The sequence below is a fragment of the Quercus lobata genome, chromosome 6 (genome assembly GCF_001633185.2).
Source record: "Quercus lobata isolate SW786 chromosome 6, ValleyOak3.0 Primary Assembly, whole genome shotgun sequence".
Lineage (NCBI taxonomy): Eukaryota > Viridiplantae > Streptophyta > Magnoliopsida > Fagales > Fagaceae > Quercus > Quercus lobata.
In genome coordinates, this window is record NC_044909.1 from 42808500 (window position 1) to 42818754 (window position 10255).

The 10255-nt window shown below is 34.0% G+C and overlaps 1 protein-coding gene and 1 pseudogene across 1 annotated transcript in view; both read right to left on the reverse strand.

Annotated features, from left to right (window-relative positions):
• LOC115994397 (probable disease resistance protein At5g66900) overlaps window positions 1-8173 on the reverse strand; it is a 33546-nt gene extending 25373 nt beyond the window's left edge. The window contains exon 1 of the mRNA XM_031118536.1: window positions 8122-8173. The gene's annotated coding sequence lies outside the window, so the exon portion shown is untranslated. The remainder of the gene's footprint in view (window positions 1-8121) is intronic.
• Window positions 3848-8135, reverse strand: LOC115994398 (annotated as a pseudogene).
• Window positions 8174-10255: the final 2082 nt, after the last annotated feature.

Here is a 10255-nt window from a genome sequence, read left to right on the forward strand (position 1 = left end):
TAGAAAAAAGAAGGGGAAAAAAAAAATTGTGTTGATTGGTGGTTACCTGGCAAGCTTTTTTTTTAACTGATGAAGGTAGAGGCAAGCTTTAGATAAGAAGAAAAACAAAAAAAAAAAAACAAAAACAAAGTTTGAATAGGATAAAATTGAAAGAGTCTTCATATTAAATGTGCTAAAATATTTTAGTACCCAAAATACTAAAAAACCCACAGTATCAAAGGTGCCAAACTTATAACTTTTGAACCTCTAGGTTTTTATTTATTTATTTATGAAATTTAACATCCAGTTAAAGTAAAATATAGTAATCACAAAAAAACATTATTTAAATAAAAAGTTAGAGAGACCTTCCTTTTTTGTTTTGTTTTTTGAGAAATAGAGAGAGACCTGAGTGGTTTGAGTGGTAAAAGAAAGAATAATATAAAAATGAAGAAATAATATTTAAATAAACCGGTAAAATAGTAAAAGAATAGAGTATTTGATGATAAGTATAAAGTGAAGAGTTAAAATAACTTTTTGAATCCTAATAGCTAAAATTGCTATTTTGCCCTAGGTTTCATTTGTAATCATCTCCTCACCGGATTCTAGGAAAGTGTTCGATGAAATGGGTGAAAGGAATTGTTGGTCTTGGAACACGGTGATATTTGGCTATGCCGGCAGGGAAGCTTAAAGAGACTAGAAATTTGTTCCATGAAATACCCGAAAGAATAATTTTTCTTGGATGGCAACGATATTGTGGTGCCTTCATCATGACTAGCCTAAAGATGTGAAAATTCAAAATTGAATAAGGTCACCAAATTTAGTGCTCTTGCTGTCTTCAACTCCAAACTTACATACGGGCAGGGAGATTCATGGATATACAATGTGGATTAGATTTTGTTTTGATGAGCTGGTTTCGAGTGTTTAAATGCTTGTGCTGATCATGTTGTAAAGGACCTGGGCAAGCAAGTTCATGGCTAAATAACATGGATAAAGGTTTCATCCCTTTTCATTTACAGCGAGTACTATTGTTCATATGGATTCAAAGTATGGGACTATTAAGAATGCAACAAAAGTATTTAAAGGGATGCCTCTATCAGATTTAGTTTCGTGGACTTCCTAATTGTTAGAAATGCTCAAAATGGTCAACCGAATGAAGCTATCTAAAGTTCTCTGAGTTTCTTCTGAAACCAAGTACGCAGCCTGACCATGTTACTTCTGCTGGGGTTCTTTCCGCTTGTATTCATGCTGGATTAGTTGATAAAGGACTTGAATATTTCTATTTGATAAAGGAGAAGATAGCTTAACACGTATAACAAATCATTATGTTAGTATCATGTAGGGATTAACAAAATGCCTAAGAAGCTTGATAAAGTAATCTGGGCTTCTATACTAGGTGGCTGTAGCCAATAGAATTCACCCTTTATACTTGTGCTACATGATTTAAGGAGCATAAACAGCAAAATCTTTCCTACCAAAATGAGAAGCTTGCAGTTGCATTTGGAATCATTTAAACTCCACCAGGAAGACAACAAGCTTTTCAACTGTTAAATATATTATTAGCAACGCAATGTGTTATACCATGTTGTATATGCTAGAGTGGATGCGGAAGGGGAAGCATAGAAGAGGAACATCGAGAACACGAGGGTTACGTGGTTCAGCCTTGTCGGCCTACATCCATGGAAGAATCGCTTAAGGGTTACATCTTTATTATATAAGAGTGTAGTACAATAACCTATGTTACAATAAACCTTAACATGAGTATATATAGGCGACTAAACCCTAGACTACTAGTACAAGCAGGAATAGGCTTGGGCCTATTACATTGGGCTAATATATCTCTAACATCAACAACTTATATTTGGAGTCAGCTATTCTATGCTATGGTATCGAAGCATTTTTCCTTTTTTATTTATTTATTATTTTATAATAATGAAAATTTATTCTTTCCTCCCCCTACTATGGAAACTTTATATATTCGGTTCCTTGTTATTTTGTTTCTTGGTGAAGCAAATATGCCATCGTGACTAAAAGCTAGAAAACACTTTGTTGGATGGAAGCCCGGCTCCTCAATTGAAGATATGTGTCTTTGGATATTCAAAGGTACTAGTTGTGTTTCTCTTTCTTATTCTCTTTGCTGTCAGTTTAGGGGAGACAGAAAGGGGTGGGGGGATCACTTAAGGGGCTGTTTGGATTTTCAGTTTCCATCACCCATAACTCAAAAATATGTGAGTCCCACAACTGAGAAATGTGTTTGGTATTGTTTTTAGTTTTTGTTTCCATCACTCAATTCTCTAATTTTTGAGTAATGAGTTATGGAAACTGAGAACACCTTTTAGGTGTTTTCAAGTTATGGAAACAGAGTTATGATGGTATTTTTGTAAATATATTCACATGGTGGCCCCCATTTTCTGTGTCCTGTCTTTTCCTTGCTAGCTCATTGACTACCAACGTCTCTCTCATCCTTCAGACCATCTCTTTTCTTTCTTTTTTTTTTTTTTTTTCCTCTTCCTCTTCTCTTCCTAGGCCACTCTCTTCTCCCCATACCCATCTGCCATTAACACAGCCCATTCTTCAGACCATCTCTTTTCCTCTTTCTTTTCTGAGATCATCACGATTTTTTTTTCTTCGTTATAAGCTTTTTTTTTTTGGGTCTTTGTGGAGTAAAGAGTGCTCTGCAATTATTATGTGGGTACTGGGTATTGTGCTTAGTATCAAAATATAAATATGAATGGGTTTGGATTTGGATTTAGGGTTTCAAAATACAAACATGAATGGGTTTCAAAATACCCATTCCTTGAACAAACATGAATGGGTCACGAATGGAAGAAATGGGTCACATTTCTTCAAAAGTCGTCGGCGCCACTGGGTCACGATGGAGGAGATCGTGTCGCTGTACATGTCGGAGAGATGGGTGTTATTCACTGGTGACAGTCTTGACGAGGCGATGAAGCTTCTAAAATTTTTATGGGTTCGGGTTTGTGTTTTGGGAGAGATGGGTGTTGTTGCTGTTGTTATTGTTGTTGTTGTTGTTGCTGCTGTTTTTGTTATTGTGGTTGAAGCTAAATCTTCAAACTTCAAAGGTTTGGAAAAGGAAAAGGAATTCCGAGTCTTTTTAATTTTGGGGAATCCGGGTTTTAATGGGTTTGTTTCCCTTACTAGGTATTGTAGGTTTTTGTTATTTGGGTTTGAGGAAGATGAGGTGGGATTGGGGTTTGGGCGTTTAAGGAGGCCTAAGAAAGGTTTGATTAGCTGGGTAAGGGTTTGTGTTTTGGGAGAGTAACGGGGGTGACGGGGAAATGAGAATAGAGAAAATGGTGGGGAATAGGTTCCACAGGTAGGCTTAACAGAAGGGTCTGACTAATTTACAAGTATGGGTCTCACAAAAAAGTAGAAAAATTGAGTGATGAGAAGCTGAGCGAAGTGTGCCAAACGGGAGGGTATAGGAAATTGGGATATTTTAAGTAATGAGTGATGAGTGATGAAAATTGAGTGAGGAGTGATGAGTGATTGAAAAAAAAAAAAAAAAAAAAAAAAAAAAAAAAAAAAAAAAAAAAAAAAAACCAAACAACCCCTTAGTTAAGGTGAATTATTGACTAGCTATCTTGGGAGAGTTCCAAATCTCATGACAAAACAATTATTGTAGATTCAGATGATTTTAAACTTGTCGTTAGTAGTGCATTTTTCATAAGCGAGTTGGCAAGGACTAAAATGACAACAAATTTAAAAATATAACGACCAAATTGAAAGTTGTAAAAGCTTAAGAACCAAATTGGAAACGAAGTCAAAATATAGACCAAATATGCATTTTTTTCTAAATTGAATAGTAGCAACTGCCCATCTTTTCTTAGAATAAATTTTTAAAATTTTCAGTGAATAGACTAAATTGAATTTGAATCTTAGCATTGGATTATATTCCTATCCACCAATTAAATGAATGACTATTGTAAAAACCCTTTATTTGGTAGGTTCCCCCCAATTATTTTCTTAGTAGCTACTGTTGGCATTGACTATGATTTAGCATATTTCCATTTGACATAACATATTGAATTCGTAACATTTTTGAAGGAGAACAATTCTCAGAAATTACTTGGGAAGCCAATTCAAGTTGATATCTTTTTCAGCCACCTCTACCTTGAGCTCGGTGAGGAATTCCTTGATAGGCTCCCACAACTTGGCCCTTTCTTCGTCACATACCACAAGCTTTAATTGCTCAAGATCCATTATTGATTCTGGAAACTGAGTACGCAATCTCAAGCACCCTTTCATGTTGAGCTCTTTTAAATTACACAACTCACCAATGTGTTTTGGCAACTTCATAATGCTTAGGCAATCAGATATGTCTAGAATGCTTAACTTATGGAGGCTTCTGATTGAATCTGGTAGCTCTGACAAATCAGTACATGACCTAAGCCTTAACACTTCTAAATTCACCAGCTTTCCAATTTCTTCAGGTAGAGCAAACAACTTATGACAATTGGTGATGCTGATTTTTTTGAGGTGGACGATATCACACAGCCCAATTGGCAATTCCTCCAGATCATTGCAATAGTCAATGTTTATCTCCGTCAAATTTGGAAATGTATCTGAAACCTGAATTGTACAATTCTCAAAAGCCTTACCAATATTACACATAAACAAGGATATTTTCTTCAAACTCTTCAATGGCACAAGGGTCTCGCAAAGCAAAGAAATTGAAACCTTCTCTAATCTGATTCTTTTTAAATTGGGTAGAGATCCAAGCAATTGAAAGTTTTTTATTTTGGAATGAAAGAAACCATAATTATTGATTATCAAAACCTTGAGTTTATCCATTTTCTCCACAAACTCAGGTAATGTATAAGTCTTTGTATGAAAATTCAAAACTAAAACCTCAACTTTGGATCCTTGAATGTTGCACCAACTGGATGAGAATAATTCATCTGCAAAAATAATTTTATACAATGTGACAAGCCATCAATATTATGTAAATTACATATTGTGTATGTCTGTGTGTGTCTTTGATAGAAAGAAAATGTGCCAACCTGTTGAGATGGATAATAGGCGAGCATTAATGAGTTGCTGTTTTTGTTCTGTCCACCACTTTGGTAGATTGTTTCCACTTATGTTAATAATCAGTCTAGACCTTTGTCCTATAGACTCCTGGCTGCTCTGATGCATAGCAAGCTCTCTAAGAATATCATGTTGTGTGACAAAGTCTTCATTATAATAGCTTTTGACCTCACTTGCATCTTTCCTGTGAATGGGAAAAATTTAAGCTTAGAACATATTCAAAATTTTCAGCTTCGCATATGAAAAATATATAAAATTAAGAATATAATGACACAACAAAGGGAAATAGATACTACTATCAGTTTTTATCTACAACAATTATATTCAAGTGTATGCCAGACAAGAAGCAAACAGGTGTTAACTATTAAAATTTGAAACACCCCTCTTTGCCAGGGCACGGTAGTTGGAAACTTGGAATATCTTGTTTCTAGATTGGCTTAAGTTTCCTTTTTTTCTAGCTCTTGTTAGTAATCACCTTTCAAATCAATGGTATGAAAAATCCTAAATTGGCCATTGACATGTCAAATAAACTATAATAACATATTATCAAATGCCATCAGAAGTTAATTAAGCCATAAGAAAAATATTTTGGGCCTTAGGTCAGGTATAGAGTTACGGCATAATACAACTAGCAGTAATCACGTGAAGAAATCACACAACAAGAAAACTGTAGTATAGAGATAAAAAGCCAGCATACCTTGCCATCACAAGACTAGCTAGATTTCGAATGTTGAGTTCTTGTAAATTGGCAATGGCATGGATGCCATCTTCATCCAGTTTATACAATTCTGCCCACATATCAATGAGGGCAGCGGCAGGGATCCTTTGGTCTTCGGGAAATGAACCTAGGTCCATGAAACACTCTTTAATGATGACCTTGTCATCTGAAAATTCTAGGCTTTTTTGAAGATGAGCAAGCAGCTCCGTATCAGAACTAAAATAAAATTGACCATCAGACCATTTCATTAGTCTACTGTGCCATACTACTGCATGCTGCCCACACAGTGAGCCACCAATCACTTTAATGACTAGTGGGAATCCCCCACAGCCTCTTACTATCTGCAATTCAAGGAACCAGATAAACTCAGTTATTGTTTGGAGGTTAAAGGGGTAATTTTTGGACCAAGCAAAGCTTAAATGTATGTGTATGAAAACATATATATATCTCACAGATTTTTTTTATCAGCTTTTTATATCTCTCACAGATTGACAAAGTACCTTTTTGACATCTTCTTCTGCTGGAACATAAGAGCTCCCATCATGTAGGGATGCTGAGTGACGAAAAAGAGTCATTGCATCAACATCATCTAGCGGTTTTAAGTGATATGTAAACTTAAATCTTGGAAATGCAGTTCTTGAAGTAACCAAGATCTTGTAATTGGGAAGATCAAACTTAAACATTTCAGAAGGGATTCTGATCCGAGCCAGACATCATCTAGGATCAACAAAATAGGATTAGGTCTAAGATGATTCAGCAGTTGTGACAGCTGGTCGATTGCATCTTCATCACTTTGAATTTGAATATTAGGCTGCATATCCTTATAATTTAATAGGTTCTGCACAATGACCTTCACATTGGGAGTTTTTGAAACGTTCACAAAGAGAATATTGTTCTCAAAAATTCCTGTCCAAACACAATGTAGTTAGAAAACTGCCACAGAGGCACATTTCATATCGCATAATATTACACAAATAATGGCCAAGTCATATGAACAGAATACCCAATCCCAATCACAGCATACGGTGAGATGTGAGAAAAAAAAAATTTATGAAAAACACCATCAATTATGAAGATATGAGAATTTCCTTTAAAAAAAAAAAAAAAAATTAACCATCTCGTTTCTTTTACTACATTAATTCATTTTAGGATTCAACACAGAAGTTCACAATGTATTTTGTTTTTGCTACTACCTAACGGTTTACGTTCCTATGAAGGATCCACATACTAGCACTATAAATAACTTCAAGAGTTTGCAAACTATATTTCCCAAAACACTAACCAATTAGAAAGTAAAATTACACACTGACACACAAAATAGATGGAATTACCTCTAATTTGATCATCCTGACAAAGCATTTGGACCAATGTGGTCTTCCCACATCCTCCAGGAGCAGTCAGTAGAAGCAGCTGCACCTCCTCCTTCAACAGCAGCGTCTTCAACTCCTTCATTGGCATATCCAACCCGACTGTAAAATCCGGGGGATCACGAACTGTGCACGGCACTCCTTTTCTATCCACAACCGAATCCACTTTCTGCAGAATAAGATTCACATTTACCAAAGTCCTCAACCCATTCCTTGCGCTATGTACTTGCAAATCAACCTGACAGAACCTGACAATTTCTTTGTCCAACTCTTCAAGTTTGTAAGAGTAATAGACTTTGAAACAATAGTTCCACCACCGGATTTTCAAGCACTTGCGAACCAGCTTCTCTCCCTTTTTCATATTTTTGATCAAGTTCTCTGTTTCCACTTTTCGGAGATCAAGTTGTTCGCTTAATTGTGTTATTTCGTTGACCATTGGTGCCAAATTATTTAACGTGGATTCTAGGCGTTTAAGAATGGGTTTGAACATACGGGCTTTGCTTACCACATCCTTAACCGTGTCATGTAACACTGCAAAGCCCTCACCAAATGCTGCCCCAAGAGCAGCCCCTCCAACAAATGCTGCTGCCATAGCTTTGCTTCAAAGATTCTATATCCAATATAGTATTTGGAAACCTAATTGAGAAACTAAGACTTCACTCACTCTACCCAACTATGCAAAATGCAATTTTTTTTTTTTTTTTGGGATGACTGTGATTTTTATTTAAATAAATAAAAATTGCAATACAGTGGTGAACTAGCAGTGAGACCTGAAAATATGCAATACAGTGTAAAACTAGCAGTGAGACCTGAAAATTGCAAAGCTAAATCAACACTTATATACTACAAAAATTATGAACATCTCTCGTTCAATTTCTTAGTGGTGATCAGGAAACGGAGCGGAAGGTATATGAACTGATCGATCAGTACCGGCCGAGTACTAATTCGTTATAAATAAATTTATAAATATGAAAAAAGAGATGTGCCGAGTAGCAGAAGAGATCTCACCTCAACGGCTTCTTCTTTCGTAGGAAAGAAACAAATGAAAGGGAAATAAAACTATAGAAGACACAAATAATCATCACATACGGTTTTCTGTTTCTCCGCTATTGCCTCTTTTACCTTCAACCTGCAAGCTTCCTTTCGGAACCACTAGCGAAGCAACAAATAATTGATATTTTTACTATTTTTTTTTTGGTTAAATATTTTTACTATTATTGGTTTGGTAATATACTTTTTTTTTAAAAGTATAAATTAATAGATGTAGAATTTAAAAATTTGTGTTTGAGAGAGAAGGGTAAGGCCTGTTTCCTTCTTCTTCTTTTTTTTTTTTTTTCACTACTTATCACTCCTTACTCAGTTTTCGTTACTCATTATTCATCACTTAAAATACCCCAATTTCCTATGTCCACCCATTTGGCACACTTCACTTAGCTTCTTCTCACTCAATTTTTCTACTTTTTTGTGGGACCCATACCTGCAAATTGGTCAAACCCTTTTATTAAACCTATTGATCAGATATCCATACCCACAAATAGGGAGGACAATTTTGCCCCGTCTTGCTAAACCCGCCCCTCCCCACTTCACCCCGCGCGAGTTTTTCCCGCCCTGCAAAGGTAATGAGGCGGGATGCGGCAAGATTTTAACCCCACCTCATTACCCTAAAACCTTACTGTAAATTTTTCATATCCTAAAACCTTACTATTTAAACAAACATATTAATATTAACTTATTTTATTCTACCCAATGTGGTTCTTTGTCTTTATTTTGTTATGCGTTCTAATATGAGTTTTTGAAAATTTGAAACCCATAATTCGTCAAAATGATCGACCTTTCTTATTTGCTTGTTGAATGATAATGTTGTTGTTTGGCAAAAATGAGTTTCAAGTTTTCAATCCTATCTAACAAGGAACAACTGAATCTTCGGTCCATGTCATTTTAATGGATTCCTATATAAAATTGATTCAGTAAGGAAAATAATAATAATTATACTTTTATTCTTTGAAGTTTAGGAGAGCTTTTGAAAAGTGCTTAAAGTTGTAGCTTATTGTTGATTTTAGCTTATTTTTGTTACTATTTATAGGTTTCAGTGCACTTTTTGATAGTACTATTTATGGACCTTGAAGTACTATTTAGCTTATTTTTTAACTTTTTTTTTTACACTTTTAGCAAAATGTTTTCAACTTCAACTAAATAACTTGTTCCCAAACAGACATTAAGTATCCGTTTGGATAGTGCTGAAAAGCACTGTGTTTGCGTCTGCGTTTTTTTTGTGTGTTTTTTTTTTTTTTTTTTTTTTTTTTTTTTTTTTTTTTTTTTCTTTTTTTTTTGTTTTTTTTTTCTTTTTTTTTTTTTTTATTTTTTTTTTTTTTTTTGTTTTTTTTTTTTTTTTTTGTTTTTTGTTTTTTTTTAATTTTTTTTTTTTTTGTTTTTTTTTTTTTTTTTTCTTTTTTCTTTTTTTTATTTTTTTTTTTTTTTTTTTTTTTTTTTTTTTTTTTTTTTTTTTTTTTTTTTTTTTTTTTTTTTTTTTTTTTTTTTTTTTTTTTTTTTTTTTAAAGAAGCGTGTTTCAGTAAAATTTGTGCTTTTCCAGTGGGCCCGTGCATTGTTCACGGAACCATAAACCTCTTTTTTAGCAAAAATTTCATTAAAAATGGGTCTCATAGCACTATTCACACATTTAAAAATTATTTTGCTACAGTATTTTCAGTTTTCAATTTTCAGCAATAAGCGGTATCCAAACATACCATAAAAGTCTAAAACTAAGTGTGCGTTTGAGATTACTTAAAAAACTTTTTTTTTTACTATTCAGTTTATTTTTGCTACTATTTATGAATCCTATTGCATTTTTGGGTATTATTCTTGGCCCTACTATACTATTTCAGCTACCTTTTAGCTTTATTTATAGTACTTTTAGCAAAAAATTTTTAGTTTCAGCTAAATAAGTTGTTCCAAGAAAATCACAATTTTTAAGAAATCCCTTTTTTTTTTTTTTTTTTGGGACAAAATTTCCTACATCTTTCAAGAACTGTTTTTGTTTTTAATTTTTTGCCAGCAACTTAAATGAACTTTCCAATTAATGCTTTGAAATTGTAAGCTAAATACTAAAAAGTAAAAACTGAAATTCGGAGAAGCAATGAATGT